We start from the raw sequence: 18,705 nt of genomic DNA, 5'->3' as shown, positions 1-18,705 counted from the left end.
TAAGACCCAAAAGCCTTGCACGCATGGGGAAAAACATTAGGAAATTTTAATGACTTTTCAGAGTCCTTATATTTAACTCCGCAAAAGTTCCCAAAGTCCACAATTACTAGTCATCAAGCAATTATTGAGGTTTAAATAATGTAGCACTGACTAGCATTTTAATTGCGGAAATAATTCTCCAGAAAGCTTACACTCTGTACTCATGGGAAAAACTGGAAGAGAATGGCAAACCCACTCAGGGACAGGACCTGATTTATTTCACCCTAAACAATGCTGCTAGTTATTTGGTTGATGGTTCCTCTGGCCTTAAAGCATTGACACTTCATTTTAATTTAGATTGTTGTTTTCATGCTTGTAAATTTAGTCCTAAGGGACTGAAATAATAAAAAGTCCTTATAAGGTATAATGGTATATGGTTGTACTATGCTCCCCTCCTCCACTAAATTTCCTTTTAAAGGCTCTAATTACCTGGGATAATGTTCAAACCTCTTGTCAGAGGATAGACGACTCTTCATCATCCCTCCCTACCTTAGGTTTCCAGCCTCACTTCAGGAAACACGGCCAACACTGCATCTTACTACACTGGATTATTCACTATTCCTGAACACACCCCACCTTTTAACACCTCCAAAGCTGAGCATAGCCTGTACCCTTTGCATAACATGCTCTGCTTCACTTTTTTTTTCTTGGCCAGACAGATGTCACCTCTGAGGTGAAGCCTGACCAGATTTCTTTGGAGAGAGTTATTTGTTCCCTCCTTGGTGCTTCCAGACATCTATGTCAACCCCTCCAATTTTTGCATAATCTCTCCTCCCACAACAGATCCCAACCTTTTGTAGGTAAGATTTCTTCAAACTCAAGAGAGTGCCAGGCACAGGGCAACCATGCAAATGTTCAAATACACTTGAGTGAATCTTCCACTTGTGAAATTCTGTTAACAGCTCTCAATACTCATGTCTAAAAGAGGTGCTGTAATATTTATTGCCTTTTTAATGCTTGCAATTAATACACACTACCTTCCCTGTTTCAAAATGGCATTTTTAATGATTCAATTAACAACTCAAAAAAAAAAAAAAAACTGTCCTCTTACTTTACTCTTTCTACTTTTACTATTTTAAACTTTGCCTCTGACTTTAAGCCAATCCTCTCTGGACAGATATATCAAACTCTGAACACAGATCCAATTATCTACGAGCAGAGTGGTGTTCACACTGGGGTCTTGAGTGTGATTGCAGAAGAGACCCAAATGCTAGTCAATATCAGGAGACCCAGTAAACTCCTGCCTCTTCCAAGAAATTACTAGCACATAATTAGATCTCATTCACCAAGCAAAAAACTTTTCAACATTTATTTTCAAAAGGCAAATGGAGAAGAGGAAATCTTTATTTTTAAGAATGATGAAAATAGAGAAAAGTGTGCTACATGTGTTCTCCTCCATGAAGTTTTTTCTTCCTTTGATGCCTAAGTTAAAAAAGAAAAAAATCTCTCTTTCTATTCAATTATTTCACATTTTGTCCCTGTTTTTCTGTCTTATTTAAAAACTAGTAAAAATGTTTGGAAGAGAAAAAGGACTGGCCTTCAAGGAGTTCATAATAACTAACTCAAATACAGGGAGATGACATAATAATATACACAACTTCATGAAAGCACCTAAATGAGAGTGTATTTAATTTTGACTGAATATCAAGGAAGGATTCACAGAGAAAGTGACACTTTAGCACTTAAGGATGTGAAGAATTTACATAAGTGGCACCATGAACAAAGGCACAAGGCATGACCCAAATGGCATAATAATAGTAAGAATTCCATTGTAATTAAGCTAAAGTGGGAATACATATGGGAATATTTTCAAAAAGTTAATTCTGGAAAAAGTTAATTCTGGAAAAATCTTCAGAGGTCTCTGAAAAACCACAGAAATGCCCATCCAGTCTAAAAGACAACAGCTGTACCTGAACAATCCAGGCAATGAAGAAAAAACTTGAGAATTTAAAAATGTTCATGAGAAGTTTGCATATATATATATATATATATATATATATATATATGCATATATGCAGCATTTATATCTTTCAGGACATATCTATATGTCAGGATATATATATCTATATCTCAGGATATATATCCTGAAAGAGTTAACTAATTTTGAACAAAGTTATCCTCCATCCAGTAACAGCTAGTCAAGTCGATGGCGGCAGACTACACTTCAATTGTCCCTTTTCTGACTATACCGCCACTATATCTTCTTTCAAATGTAACCAACTCTAGGTAATTTGAAACAGTGGATTAAAAATCCCAGCTGTAAAACTTCGGGGGAAGATGCTTGATATGGTTTGGTTCTGTGTCCCTACCCAAATCTCATCTCAAATTGTAATCCTCACATGTTGAGGAAGGGATCTGTAATCCCGAGGTGTCAAGGGAGGGAGGTGATTGGATCATGGGGGTAGTTTCCCTGATGCTGTTCTCATGGTAATGAGAAAGTTTTCCTGAGATCTGATGGTTTTACAAGGGGCTCTTCCCACTTCGCTTCCTTCACATGCTCTCTCACTTGCTGCCATGTAAGATGTGCCTGCTTCCCCTTCTGCCATGATTTTAAGTTTCCTGAGGCCTCCCCAGCCATGCAGAATTGTGAGTCAATTAAACCTCTTTTTTAAATAAATTACCCAGTCTTAGGCAGTTTTTTGTACCAGTGTGAGAAAGGACTAATACAACACTTTAAGGAAATCACTTACTACTAAATTACAGCTTCTTCATCTGTATAATGGGGCTAATAATCATCATAGCTACCTCACAGATTGAGTCTATGAAAAAACAAATAAATGAATCTATATGCTGAGTCCAAACCTAGCAAATCTATCTATGGGATACAAACAATGTCTATTAAATGTGAACAAACACCTAACAACAAACATCCAGACTGATGCGAAATTCAAAACTAAACCAAGATAGATGTTTTTGCCATTATTTGTTGTTTTTTCTTCATTGCCTGGATTGTTCAGGTAGAGCTCTTGTCTTTTAGACTGGGTGGGCTTCTCTGTGATTTTCAGAGTACTAAGAAGAATATGAAGAGATAAATAGTATCCAAGGGGAAGCTCGGTTAAAGTTAGGAGATAAAAATAACAGCAACAGTATTCTAAAATCTCAGGTGGAGTTTTTTGCTTCTGTTTTTCCTTTTGTTTTTCTGATGAAATTTTAATTATACCTCTAATTCGAGGATAGAGGGAGAGGAGAATTGGATTTTGTTATACATAATTTTAGTTGGCGTCAATCCTTGTGAAAGATTAACTTGCAAAATCAGAACCTTGAAAACTCTACTCCTCAATATACTTTTCCCCTTCAGTCCTGTGTTTCCTCTGTTCTATTCCCTGTTGACTTGGAAGTTGCATGGGGCCCTAATGAATGATGGGCAATTTGCTGTATTGATGGCAAAGATGCAAGCTCAACACAAAGCAGTCTATCATCATTTGAAAAAGCTCATTACAAACCAAATAATTCATGAACTAAGGCCCATCCATAAGGGATGATTTGCATTAATTGTACTAAATTAAGTTGATAAAGTCTACAGGATTCAGAGACAAAATTCTTATGTCAATATGGATGTTTTCCACCATCTCAAAATGTAGGGTTTAACTAGCAGGTGCTGACAACTTTACTTTGGAATATTCCCTCCAACAGGTTAAATCTCAGCCCTTGAGGTAAGATGTGCTTCTTGCAAGTTACCAGACATCTTTTATAAATAATCTAGAAGTATTTCTGTCTTTTAATTGGAGGAAAATGTTATTTCCTACAGTCCGGGATCTCCCTTGGTTCTTAACAAACTCTAGCAAAGCATGTCAAGAAACTTCTCACAATAACACTCTAGGAATACAGTGACTGGAGGCTTTTTTAACACCATCAGTAAACATTAAGCACAGATTATTCTTCAGGTCATGAGGAAACACAGAATTGTACTCTGGGTGACTCTGAACCTGGATTGATTCCTAATCCAATAGAGCAGTAGTATAATCTCATAAAATTTTCCCCTCAACCCACAAAAATTTAAAAATTAAAATAAAAAATTTCCCTCCAGCAGCACAGCCACTAGTCGAACAACATTCACACCTGCTCAGTTATGAGGTCTTGATTGATTCCAAAGGCATGAGAAGGGCAGTGTGAGCCAGGCAGTACCACAGAAAGAACTTGGGTTTTGGAACCAAGCACAACTAACTCTTGACATTGATGGTTTTGTGATTTGGGGCAAATCCTATGACCCTTGGATCTCTAATTATTCATCTGTAAAATAGGGATAATAAAATCATTTACTATAATTGCTGTAATTAAATTAGATAATGCATACAGATAATAAAATATGAACATTCCATAAATGGTAACAGTTATTATCACATTAGTGCCCAAGTTATGGGAACAATCTCCACTAGATGATAATTAGCTGGATCATCGTAAGTTTGGATGAATACAATTTATCACACCTGCTATATAGGGAGGATAAAAAATGTCTTTCTAGAGTACAGGGCCTGAAAATTTCATTTTTCCAGTTTCTATCTTGTTAGTGAAAGAGTCCACTTTTTTTTTTGGTTGACTAAAAGAGAAGTCTAAGGTACATGTAAACATCATTATCATTATTAACCTAATACACACACACACACACACACACACACATATATATATTTTTTTTCTAATTTTAATAAAAGAATCATTTGTGAAATTTATCTCCATTAGTCCAGGGGATATGCCCTAATGCCAGTATGATATCAATGCATTCATTAAATATTTGCTAAACAATAAATACAGATCAATGGCTCATTACTTGTCAAGAAATAGAGTAAGGTTTCTCCTAGTAAAATACCATACAGTACGGCCAAATGTACCCAGAAACTCTTAAGGACTCATAGAGGTAGGATCCAGGATTTGATCTTTGGCCATCCAGGCTCTGAAAAACTTAACTTGTAGACTGGCCTTACTTTTGAGAAAAGGAGGAAGTAGATCATACTCTGGAACCAGACCTGACAAAGCAATTTAAGTTGTAGTAGGTGCCAACGTTTCAATTCTATCTACTCTGATGGTTTCAGAAAGAACTCTGTGTTGACTCATGCTAAAAAAAAAAAAAAAAAGTTCAATTCCAACCCGTCATTTTTTAAAATTATAATTCAACTTAACAGGCACCATGGAGCTTCAGGGAACACAACTAATGAGAATCCTTGAAGATAAATAATTTAGAGATGACATTTGGAAGTAAATAAAGACCTTTGGGAGGATGATTAAATGAAACATAGTAGTCATAGAACTTTTATTTAGGTAAAATAAGTTTTAAAAGACTTAGTTTCCTCCACCCCAAACAAAAATCCTTACCCAGCTTCAATTTTCAAAAGACGGTTGAAAACCTTTCAAAATTCCATTATAAAGGCAATACAAAATGATTGTTTCTCAAGACAACATTTGTAGCAATAGCAAACACTTTGGAGCATGGAAGAAAGTTCTGAAGAAGCCTGGCAGTCAGACTCTAGCATTGCAATAGTCAAGCAAGTCTCCTTGTTTTTCACCTGTTTGTCGCACTTGTTTCTTTTGGTAAAATGGGGATGGGGGTGAAAACAGGGAGAAAGGTGATGTTAAATAAAATCTTCATGATTATCTTCTTGTTGGCCTCCTTCAGCTCCATTAAGACAGAGAAAAGAGAGAGAAGAAACAGACTGAGCATTTAAGATTGTTTGCCTTGTTCAAATTCAGGTTTGAGTTTTAGAAGGTCAGCATCACTACATCTAAAGTTTCCATTCACTCAGATTCTCAGAAGAGTAAGGTGGCTCATAAATATCTAGTTCCCATCCAAAGCTTAATTTTGTGTGTGTGCGTATGTGTGTTTCTTTTTAGACAATGTCTTGCTCTGTTGCTCACACTGTAGTGCAGTGGCTCACTGCCGCCCCCACCTCCTGGCCTCAAGCGATCCTCCTACCTCAGCCTCCCAAGTAGCTGGGACTACAGGCACATACCACTATGCCTGGATAATTTTTGTATTTTTTGTAGAGACAGGTCGCCATGGTCTTGAACTTTTGGACTCAAGCCATCTGCCCACTTCAGTCTCCCAGAGTGCTGGGATTACAGGAATTTTTAGGGGTTTTCAAGCTGTGTTTCATGGAGCTCTGTGGTTCCTCAATGATGCTTCAGCCCTAATCCAGCTTGAGAAATATCACATTTACCTGATTTATATACAGGATTAGCACTCCAGGTAAGATTTTATTCTGAGGAGAAGGAAGATAAGAAGAGGGAGCAGAAAACTCAATAAAAACCTATGTTGAAACCAATGGTCTACTATTCTCCACGTGTTAATAATACTCACCCAGTACGTGAGTACAAACACCTGAGTTCCTCAGTGGTAAGGAATCTACCACCTTATGAGACAATGATATAAATTTTATATGGCTAAATTGTAAGGAAACTCATTCTTGTGGAGAGAAGAGGTCTACCTTCTAACGTCCATTCTATTTCTGGACTCTCAGACCACAGAGAGGAAGGCTAAGGCTTTTTAGCAAAAAAATTTCTCACTATTGGAAGGTGATTGGAAGGACATCACTCCCTCTGCTGGAGATTTCTAGTTCTTTGATGCTTGGTAGGGTTTTAGATCATTCCATCAACCAAATCATTCTCTTCTGAACATACTGCAGGGTGTTGAGTCCCACACTATGTGTTCTTTTATGTACAGTGTAAGAAGGATGAATAGACTATCACACCTTTTTGGCTCTTTCATTTTTCTTAAGACAAAGAAAACAGAAGGACAATATCACTCAAATATTTTAAGCTGTTCACTTTGTTCATGGTCTAGCTAGTACATAGTCTGGCAATGGCATAATACAATGACTCTTTTTTTGTTGTTTTTTTTGAGACGGAGTCTCGCTCTGTCGCCCAGGCTGGAGTGCAGTGGTGTGATCTCAGCTCACTTCAACCTCCACCTCCAGAGTTTAAGCAATTCTCCTGCCTCAGCCTCCCAAATAACTGGGACTACAGGCACATGCCACCATGCTGGGCTAATTTTTGTATTTTTAGTAGAGACAGGGCTTCATCATATTAGTCAGGCTGGTCTTGAACTCCTGACCATGTGATCCACCCACCTCCGCCTTCCAAAGTGCTGGGATTACAGGCATGAGCCACCATGCCCAGCCTACAATGACTCTTTTTAAAGATAAATTTTGTAGCAAAAAGAAACTACACTTTGAGGCAGGAAACAAAGTTCTACAGAAGTATCCAAATATCTCTGAGGTTTTACTGAGCAAATATATCCCCATATTTTTCTCACTTGTTTGTCATAATTCCTCCACCGGTAGGAAATGATGAAGGAATACAGTTTGTTGTAATCATTCTAATAATCTTTCATAAATCTCAGATTTCATCAGCTTGGCTAGGCAAGAGGAATCTAGTATTATAGTGTGGTGAAAATGAAAAAGAATAAGGTTTTGAACCCATAAAAAAAACAGGGTTCAAATTTTGTCTCTCCAGTATGACCTTAGGTAAATCATTCCACCATTCTGAGCCTCGGTTAAATCATCACACTACAGAATTGTTGTATTTGAAATAATGTATGTACCAAACCTAGCACTGAGCACCAGATATTTAGGCTATCAAAGAATATTACAAAAATTACTATAATTGTGAGCATTTATAGGTCTTTTAACAGCACTGATTTCAATGGGATCTTATTTATGCATCTGTTACAAAGAATGAGGAACTTCCATGCAAATTTCCAAGTTACTTGAGGCTTACACTTTAGGATCAAATCGTTTTTGTTTTAACCATTTTAATTGAAATTTATTGCTGAAAAGATTATATACTGCTGTGAATTTACAAAAAGAAATGACAAATATGATTTTAAATATTATTGCTTTTTTATTATCATGATTTTACAACACTAATGCAGTATTACTGTAATACCTGAAAGAAAATTTGAGGTGGATAGACCATTTCCTTCTTCATTAAAGGGTCTCAGGCTTTTATAATTTTTGAGATCTTATACTTTCTCAGTTATATGTTTAGTGGTCCTGGCTAGTTCAGATCTCTGACTTATACATTATAGCAAATAGAATTAAATGATCTACTTCAACACTCTCCAGTTATATTATTGGTTCTCCTATTTTCATGAGGTTCATAGATATTTTGTTTGAAAAAAAATTGGGGCTATGATATTTGAAGTGAAGCCTGCCTGCAATCAACAAAGAGAATCAAATTTTGTAACTCTTTTTTCTCAGCCCTGGGAATTCTCGGATTTGATCATGTCTCTTGACCTATAGAATGTCATAACTGTGGAATACTGTGGGGTGCAATATGGCCAGCAAACTATGAACAGAGAGTAGTTAGTAGGCCAGAGGGTGATAGCAGGCAGTGTCAATGGGACCAATAAAGCAACAGCAGACATTGGCTAAGAATAGAGTCTCAGGGGAAGCACTTGGAACAGAGAATCCAAAGAGGTTCAGTTAGCTGATTTCAAATATGAATAGTCCACCCCACCCTCACTCATATCTCCAGGGCATCCCAGGGAAAAGCAGAGGAGAATGGGGGTGGGGACTGGGGTTCTGTCATTTGACAGAAGGAGCTATTGATTCAACATTTCCATCAATAAGTAAGATCTGAGTGAGACTGAGGTAGTACCTGTAAGTTTTATTGCTTTTTTTCCCATACTGCTAGAAAATTTTCTGGATATTCTTGCTGCTATCAGAGTAATGTCTTCTAGTGATTTCTGCCTCTGACCGCCAATGAACTCTAAAAATAAGTAAATAAGCTGTATAGCGTTATAGAGAATGAGTCTGTTGACATTGCATAAAGAGTATTCAGGGGTACTTTTTTGAGTATAAGCCCATAACCTAAACTCATAGACCGCGTGTCATCTGTGTTTAATTGCTCAAGACCACTGTATTAAATAACAAATCCATAATTTGAAGACAAAGGCAGATACAAACTAGGCAAAACTAAGCCAAAGTGTCTCTAACTCCTAAACAGACACTAGTTCTACAACTTTACCAGGTATCTGAGGGTCATTAAAAATATCCATTAAAACTACCAAGCACTATGAAGAACTTTCTACTTTGAAAATCAGAGAAAAATTTTCTGAGAAAATTAGAGCTCTTTAAGCATTTCCTGGCTTCTTTAAGCATTAGATATTTGATTTTCAGACCAATAAGCTGTTATCTGCAGCCTGATGGTCTCTACAAATTCCTATCTTCTATAATATGGATGCTTATCATATTTGCCATATAGTTGTATAAGATTAGTTATAAATGGTTACAATTTTAAAATGCATTTAAGCTGAATTATATTAGTTTTAATACGGAACATTTAAACATCACATAATTGCCTTAAAACAGCTGGTGGACTACATAGCACAGAAAAAGATTTTTTAGACTGGCATTTAAGTTTGTGTGCAACTGAGAATGGATAATTACTTTAGGAAGTGCTAGTTCTGAATTATTGACCTTGTGATAAAGTAATTATATAAAACATCAATAAAAACTTAAGTGAGTGCCTATTATGTTAAAAGCTATTTTGGTAGTATTGGGTAAATGAAGACCCATAGAGACAATCTCTGAATCAAAGGGTTTATAGAGAAAGTTGTAGCTCAAATAGAAACCAAGCTCAATGCTTAATAATGATTATTGGCTACTAGATCATCTTGAAAACCTTTGAATTTTTGACTTATAAAGTTAGAAGAGACCTTAGAGTCTAACGCCTCCTTTAAAAATGAAGGAACTTGAAGTCAGGAGTTCGAGACCAGCCTGACCAATATGGTAAAACCCCATGTCTACTAAAAATACAAAAATTAGCCAGGCATGGTGGTGGGCGCCTGTAGTCCCAGCGACTTGGGAGGCTGAGACACAAGAATTGTTTGAACCCAGGAGGCGGAGATTGCAGTGATCCGAGATCATGCCACTGCACTCCAGCCTGAGTGACAGGGAGATTCCGTCTAAAAAATATATATATATGTGTGTGTGTGTGCGCGTGTGTATATATATGTGTGTGTGTGTGTGTGTGTGTGTATAGATATATATGTATGTATATATATATATGTATGTGTATATATATATGTATGTGTGTGTGTATATATATATATATGTATGTATATATATATAATGCATCCTGAATGGATAAGGAGGGAAAACAGTAAAAAATTTTAAAACAGGCCAGGCACGGTGGCTCATGCTTGTAATCCCAGCACTTCAGGAGGCCGAGGCAGGCAGATCACGAGGTTGGGAGATCGAGACCATCCTGGCTAACATGGTGAAACCCCCTCTCTACTAAAAATACAAAAATAAAATTAGTCGGGCATGGTGGTGGGCGCCTGTAGTCCCAGCTACTTGGGAGGCTGAGGCAGGAGAATGGCATGAACCCGGCAGGCGGAGCTTGCAATGAGCCAAGATCGAGCCACTGCACTCCAGCCTGGGTGACAGAGCGAGACTCTCTCAAAAAAAAAAAAAAAAAAATTTAAAAACAAACAAAAAACAAGTATAGCTTAATTTTATAGGCCCAAGGCAGAAGTCTGGAACATTTGACAGAGGGCTAATAGGACATCTGGATTCTATAGTCAGACCTGTTTCTTCCTCACTGAATGACTTTATTCAAATAATTTCATTCATTCATTTGCTTAATAAATGTTTCATATGTTCTTCCTCTGGGCCACGTCCTAGGCAAAGTCTTGGGAATCATTCATTCCCGGGGCCACAGTTCCTTCATACATATATACATATTCCCTTTAGCCACAACCACTTTCTTCTGCCCCATCTCCTCATTAATTCCAGGAAACTAATAATCTGCTCTCTGTAACTATAATTTTGACATTTCAAGAATGTTATATAAATGGAATCATATAGTATATAATCTTTTGGGAAATTTTTAGCATAACTCTCTAGAGATTCATCCAGGTGGCTGAATGTATCCATTTTTCTTTCCCTTACTATTGCTGAATAGCATGTAATGGCATAGATGCCACAGTTTGTTTAAACATTCACTCATTGCAGGACATCTAGATTGTTTCCAGTTCTTGGCTATTACAAATACGGCTGCTATAAACATTCATGTGTAGATTTTTATGTGAGTAAAAGTTTTCATTTCTCTGAAATAAATGCTCAGGATTATAATCACTGGGTTGGATGACAGTTGCATGTTTACTTTTTAAAGAAACCACTAAATTGTTTTCAAAGTGGCTGTACCATCTTATATTCCCACCAGCAACATATAAGTGACCTAGTTTCTCCAAATCTTTGTCAGCATTTGGTGTTGTCAATATTCTGATACATACGTAGTAACAGTTCATTGTGGTTTTAATTTGGAATTCCTTAATGGCTAATGATGCTAAATTAATTAAATACCTTTTGATGTGCTAACATACATTTGTGTATCATCTTGGATAGGTTCTCTGTTTCTGTCTTTTACTATAAAACATACTTGGATTTTTCTAATTGGATGGGCTTTGTTTTGTTTTTGTTTAAAACTGTTGGATTTTTTGTGTTCCTTATTTATTCTATGTAATAGTGCTTCGTGAGATATGTGGTTTGAAAATATTGTCACCCAGTCTGTGATTTGTTTTTTAATCCTCTGTTAACAGGATTAAAATTAAAAATGCCTTTTGCAGGGAAACCATTTTTATTTTGATGAAATTCAACTGATGGCTTTCTAACTTTTTCCTTTATGGATCACCTTTTGCTTTTAAGTATAAGAATTCTTTAACTAGCCCTAGTTCCCAAAGGTTTTTTTTCTATTTTTTTCCCTAAAAAGTTGCAATTCTACATTTTAGAATTCAGTTTGTGATAAATTTTGAGTTAATTTTTTGTGCAAGGTGTGAGGTTGATGTCAAGGGATTTTGTTGCTGTTGCTGTTACCTGTGGATGTTCAATTGCTTTGGAACTTTCTGTTGTAAAAGCTATTATTTCCCTATTGAATTAATATCTTTAGCAAAAATCAGTTAGGCATGTTTGTGTGGTCTGTTTCTGGCCTCTCTATACTATTCCATTAAGGCATGTGTGTGTTTATCTCTTCACCAGCACCACACAATCTTGATTACTCTGTTTATCTAATAAATTTTGAAGTTGGATAGGCTCATTCCCCTCACTTTATTCTTCTCTTTCAAAATTGTTTTAGCAATTCTAGTGTTTTTGTGCTTTCATAAAAATTTTCAGATTAATCTTGTCTATATCTGCAAAAATTATTGTTTGAATTTTCATAACAAAATTGTGTCAAATCTGTATATCAATTGGGGATAATTGACATCTTTACTATGTTGAGTCTTCCTCTCCTTTAACATGGTTCGTCTTTCCATTTATTTAGATCTTCATTATTAAATCAGCATTTTGTAGTTTAACACAAAAGTCCTGTACATGTCTTTTTTAGAATGCACCTAAGTATTTTATTTGAGTGATTAGAATTTGCACTGCATTTTTATTATGGGGTCTCATAGATTCATTGCTAGTATGTAGACATGTAACTGTTTTTTATGTTCAGCTTGTATTCTTTGACCTTGCTGAATCCACTTATACTCTGGGGATTTTTCTGTAGATTCCTAGGGACATTCTATGTAGACAATAATGTCATTTGCAAATAAACACATTTTTTTTTTTTGCCTTCTTGAACTTGCCAACATTTCCAGAACTACTATGTTTAAAAAGAGTGGTGACAGCATACATCCTTGCATTGCTTTCAATCTGAGATAAAACATTAACATTTCTTTTTTTAATACCCATTTTATATAATGTTAGTTGTAGAATTTTTTTAATCAAGTTGAAGAAGTTCTAGTTTATTTCTTTCTCACAGTAATTTTATTATAAATGTGTATTGAATTTTGTCAAATGCTTTTTTCTGCATCAATTGATACAATCACATGGTTTTTCTTCTTTAGCTTGTTCATATGATGGATTACATTTATTGATTTTCACATGTTGAACCAGGCTTAAACCTATGAAATAAAACCAAAATGGTTATGATGTGTAATTCTTGTATGTTGCTGAATTATGTTTACTAATTTTTTTAAATGTTTGCATCTACATTTATGAGGCATATTGTTCTGTGGATTTCATTCTCGTTTTTTGTATTTTTTTTTCTGGCTTTGGTGAGCTTCACAAAATGAATTAAGAAGTGTTTCCTCCTTTATTTTCTGGAGAAGATTGTGTAGAATTGTCTTAGTTATTTTTAAACATTTGTATAATTCTGCAGCAAAACCACCTGTGCCTTTTTCTGAAAAGCTTTTAAAATACAAATTCAATGTTCTTAATAGCTATAGTGCTTTCAAATTATCTATTTAGTATTGAATGATTTGTATTAGATTATGGAGATTTTTTTCTTCCATTTGCTCCCTTTTTTAAAAAATTGTCCTACAATTAAGACACAAATCTGAGTAGTTTGTGATTTTTGAAGAATTGGTCCATTTAAACTAGGTCGTCAAATACGTGTGGAGTTGTTGGCAGTATTCCCTAATAACCTATTTCTTGTCTGCAGGATCTGTAGTGAGTTTATTCTTATATTGGTAATTTACTTTTTTTATCTTTGTCAATCTTGCTACATGTTTGTCAACTTTATTAATCTTTTTGAAAACCCAGGTCTTTGATTCATTGATGGTCTCTGTTGCCTTACTGTTTTCAATTTAACTGATTTCTGTTCTTTATTTCCTTCCTTCTGCTTGCTTTGGGTTTATTTTGTTCTTTTTTCCTACGTTCTTGAGGTAGAATCTTAAATTATTAATTTGAGGCTTTTCTTCTTTTCTAATATATGTATCTAGTGCTTTATTTTCATCTCAGCATTGCTTTTGCTGTATTCTACCAATTTTGATATACTATATTTTCCTTTTCATGTAATGCTTTTTTAAAAAACTCACATGACACTTCATCTTTGACTGATGAGCTATTTACACGTGTGGTATTTCATTTCCAAGTGTTAGGAAATTTTCCCATTATATTCCTATTATTAATTTCTAGACTGATTCCATTGTGGACAAAAAGCACACTCTACATCATTTCAGTTACTTTTTTTGCATTTGAACTGTTATTTCTTCTTTTCCTATGGTGAGATAATCATAAATATATTGTGAAGGAAATTTCTCATAACTTTTCTCATTACTGGCAATATTTATTATTACAAATCTATAGAAATTCAATTAAAATATATAGACACAGGGAAACTATATCATTACCATGGCAGGCAACTAATGAAAAACAACACATAAAAATATTTTCTGAATTTTAGAAAATAAGTTGGAAATACAAAGTAAAGTACTAAGAATTGACCATCATATGTCACTTAATTTTGCTTATTGATTTAGCTTTTGTACTTTTTAATGGAAAATAACCCAGCTCTCTTAAATCTACATCTTCTACTCTCTCAATGTTATAAGTTGAATTGTGTCCCCTGAAAACATCCATTGAAGTACCACAGAATGGGATTTTATTTGGAAATAGGATAATTACAAATGTAATTAGTTAAGAAGAACTCACGCTGGAGTAATGTGTGCCCCTAATTCAATAAGACTGGTGTCCTTATGAGAAGAAGAGAAGCAATACAGACACATGAGGGAAGGCAGATGTGATGACAGAGGCAGAGATTGGAGTAATGCAGCTTCAAGCCAAGGAACTCCAAGAATTACAGGCCACGAGCAGAAACTGAAGGAGGCAAGGAAGACTTCTACCCTACAGGTTTCGGAGGGAACATGGCCCTATAAACATCTTGATGTTGGACTTCTGGCCTCCAGAACTATGAAGTAATGGATTTCTGTTGTTTTAAGCCACCAAGTTTGTGGTACTTTTTACGACAGCCCTAGGAAAGTAATACATTCAGCTTTCTTTTTAATTCAATTTTTAAGTTTTTTATTCTGTTTCCCTTTTTTTAATTTCTTTTTTATTGATACAAAATATTTTACATAGTTATGAGATATATGTGATATCTTGTTACATGCATAGAATGTGTAATGATCAAGTCAGAGTATTTGAGGTGTCCATTACTTTGTAGTATTTATCACTTCTATGTGTTAGGAACAATTCAAGTCCTCTCTTCTAGCTACTTTGAAGTATACAATACATTCTTGCTAACTACAGTCATTCTCCTCTGCTACCAAATGAGAGAACTTATACCTTTCATCTAATTGTATATCTGTACCCATCAACCTTCCCCTCTTCATCCCCACTTCCACCAACCACCCTTCCCAGCCTCTGATATCTGTCATTACATTCTCTATGTTTATGACATCAACTTTTTTAGCTCCCACATATGAGTGAGAACATGTGATATTTGTCTCCCTGGGCCTGGGTTATTTTACTTGATATTATGACCTCCAGTTCCATCAATGCCGCTGCTGCTGCAAAGGACATCATTTCATTCTTTTTAATGGCTGAATAGTATTTCATTGCATATGTATACCACATTTTCTTTATCTTCTAATCTACTGATGGACACTTAGGTTGATTATAGATTTTTGCTATTGTGAATAGTGCTGCAATAATCATGTAAGTACAGGTATGCCTTTGAAATACTAATTTCTTTACCTTTAGATAGATCCCCAACCGTGGGATTATTGGATCATATGGCAGTTCTATTTTTAGTTTTTAGGGAAATCTCCATACTGTTTTCCATAGTGATTATATTAATCTACTTTCCAAACAAAGTGTATAAGAATCCCCTTTGCTCCACATTATGGCAGCATTTGTTATTTTTTGTCTTTTTAATAATAGCCATTCTAACTAAGGTAAGATGATATCTCATGGTTTTAATTTGCATTTCCCTGACAATTAGTGATGTTGAGCATTTTTTTTTTCTGGCTCCAAAGATCTTTTACTGAGATCCACTTGAAACACTTCGGTCCTTAATTTATCAATTGAGTTGACAGGCTGATGGCTGATCTAGGTAAAGGTTTCATGGTAGCAAAAACACTTCCTGCCTATAATATATCAAAACAGGTTCCTGAATAACATGTGTGAATGTCATCAGGGTTTCTGTCCCATCTACTTCAGGATTCGATTAAGCTCCTCGAATCGGTGGATCTGATGGATGAAGATATCCCCGTAGCGCTTGGCAACCTTGGTGTCTGTGATATGGATCATGTCCTTATCGATGTAGAAGTCAACCACTGAGGCTGACTAAAATTCACCATCCAGGGCTAAGATGCCACTGTTCCACACCAGGTTCTTAATCTTGTGTTTGAAGACCAGAAGCTGGATCCAGAATTCCTGTTCTGCAAGGTCCAGGGAGCCAGCAAGCTTGGTCACAGGCATGGTGGTGTAGAGCTTGAGGAAGCTGCAGATGATTGAAAGCTGGGCCTGCTGCTGTACTTCATTGGAAAACACCTTCAGCTGCTGCAAGAAGGGCTCTTTGTTGTAGTTGGGGTACACATTTTCATAGTTGGGCACTACAGGCAACAAGAACTTGGGGCAGAAGTAACTGAAAAGTTCTTCATAGACTTGTGGGTGACCTTTCTGCATGCGCAGCAACTTGTCCTCATATTTCTCCTGAAGCTGGAGGTGAATGCTCTCATCGACATGCATGGGATACATCATGAGGGCAATGGCCAGCAGCGCATGCATCTGATCATTCTGCTTGTTAATCATCTCATACTTATATGTGGTCCTCTGGAACATGCTGTTGCTCCTCTGCATGTAGAGGAGGATATTGGCGAAAATCTGGATGGCATCCTGGTAGCAATGCATCATCAAATATGCAAACCCAACATAATAGCATGTGGTTACCTGGCACTCTAACACATAGGAATACATGATCTTCTGGTTCAGCTCGATGTTCTCCAGCACCTTGATGGCCTGGTACTAATCTCCTAACAGGGAGTGCAGGCAGAGAAGACCCACCAGGCTGAAGTAACCAAGCACCTCCCTAGCCACACTCTCACAGTCACCTCCGCTTGTGTACATCTCCAACTGTCAGTTGATGTTGGATTTGTCTACAAAGGAATGAAGGACATTGAGGACACTGTGAACATTCCAGATTTTGGGATTGGAACAAAGGAAGTCAATCTCCTCCTCCGACTTCTCGGCAGTCTTACAGCAGTACTGACTGAATGACTGAAACTGGTAGATGAACTCATCAATGATATCCTAGAGCCCCTGGTTGGGTAGTTCAAGGGAAGGAGGACCATCAACATTAAGAATGTAGTTGAAGAGACTGCAATTGTTATAACAGGATTCAAACTTCTGTTCCAAGGAAGGTCCCCCACTGACTTTGGCATATATGTGTCTGTAGTATAATTCTTTATATAAAACCAGGAAGACAGCATTGTTGCCACCTTGTGGAGCAATGGCTTCAGCCTCGGGCCAAGGTGTATTTTTGAAGAATCTTTCAGTCAGCTTGGTCCAGCTGTTCTCATAGATGTCCTGGATCCTATACACCTTCTGGTCAATGACATCACTGGAGACACAAATGGCCTGTAGCTCATACACATTCTGGTCAGTCAAATCCAAGACAGTTTTGTGGAAATACTAGATGGAGTTTTTGATCTCTTCAGGCATTACCTGATAGGTGTGCTATTCATACTGACGTTCATAAGCAAGGTCCTGCTTTTGGATCTCCATAGTCACCTGGATAACTATAGGGGTCATAAGCCTCCTCAGACTCATAATCATCGGCGAGATAACACATGGCTGCCGGGCTCACAAACACCACCAGAAAGTGATATTGAGCATTTTTTATATACTTGCTAGCCATTTCAATGTCTACTTTTGAGAATAGTCTATTCATGTCCTTTGCCCACTTTTTAATGAAATTATTATTATTATTTGTTGTTGTTGTTTGAGATGGAGTTTCACTCTGTCACCCAGGCTGTAGTGCAATGGCACAATCTCAGCTCACCGCAACCTCTGTCACCCAGGTTCAAGCAATTCTCCTGCCTCAGCCTCCCGAGTAGCTGGGATTACAGGCACCTGCTAGCATGCCTGGCTAATTTTTATAGTTTTTAGTAGAGATGGAGTTTCACCATCTTGGCATGATCCACCCAGTTCAGCCTCCCAAAGTGCTGGGATTACAGGCGTGAGCCATCGCACCCAGCCTGGCTGTTTTTATTATTATTATTGAGTTGCTTGAGTTCCTTATATATTCTGTATATTAGTCTCTTGTCAGATAAATAGTTTTCAAATATTTTCTCTCATTCAGCAGGTTGTCTTTTCACTCTGTTGATTGTTTGCTTTGCAGAAGCTTTTTAGTTTAATATAATCCCATTTGTCCATTTTTCTTTTAGTTGTCTGTGCTTTTAAGATCTTTGCCTAGACCAATGTTCTAAAGTATTTTTCACTATGTTTCTTCTAGTAGTTTTATAGTTTCAGGCCTTATGTTTAAACCTTCGATCCATCTTTGTTGATTTTTGTATACGGTGAGAGAAAGGATTCGGTTTCATTCTCCTGCACATGGATATACAATTTTCCCAGCGCTGTTTATTGAGGATGATGTTCTTTCCCCAGTGTATTTTCTTGGGGCCTTTGTTAAAAACAAGTTGGTTGTAAATATGTGGCTTTATTTCTAGTTTCTCTATTTTGTTCCATTCGTCTATGTGTCTATTACTATAACAATACTATGCTGTTTTGTTTACTATAACCTTATAATATATTTTGAAGTCTGAAGTGTGATGCATCCAGCTTTGCTCGTTTTGCTCAGGATTGCATTGTATATTCTGGCTCTTTTTTTCCATAGAAATTTTAGGATTTTTTTCCTTTTATGCAAAAAATGACAAGTATAGAGTTTTATTAGTTCTCTCTTTGC

At 36.4% G+C, this 18,705-nt stretch overlaps 1 protein-coding gene and 1 pseudogene across 1 annotated transcript in view; both read right to left on the bottom strand.

Annotated features, from left to right (window-relative positions):
• Positions 1–18,705, bottom strand: part of LOC129049872 (uncharacterized) — a 447,079-nt gene that overhangs the window by 139,923 nt on the left and 288,451 nt on the right. The window lies entirely within an intron of this gene.
• Positions 15,933–17,592, bottom strand: LOC100454849 (eukaryotic translation initiation factor 3 subunit L-like; annotated as a pseudogene).

The sequence above is a fragment of the Pongo abelii genome, chromosome 15 (assembly GCF_028885655.2).
Source record: "Pongo abelii isolate AG06213 chromosome 15, NHGRI_mPonAbe1-v2.0_pri, whole genome shotgun sequence".
NCBI classification, from domain to species: domain Eukaryota; kingdom Metazoa; phylum Chordata; class Mammalia; order Primates; family Hominidae; genus Pongo; species Pongo abelii.
This window is presented reverse-complemented; position numbering and strand designations above follow the sequence as displayed.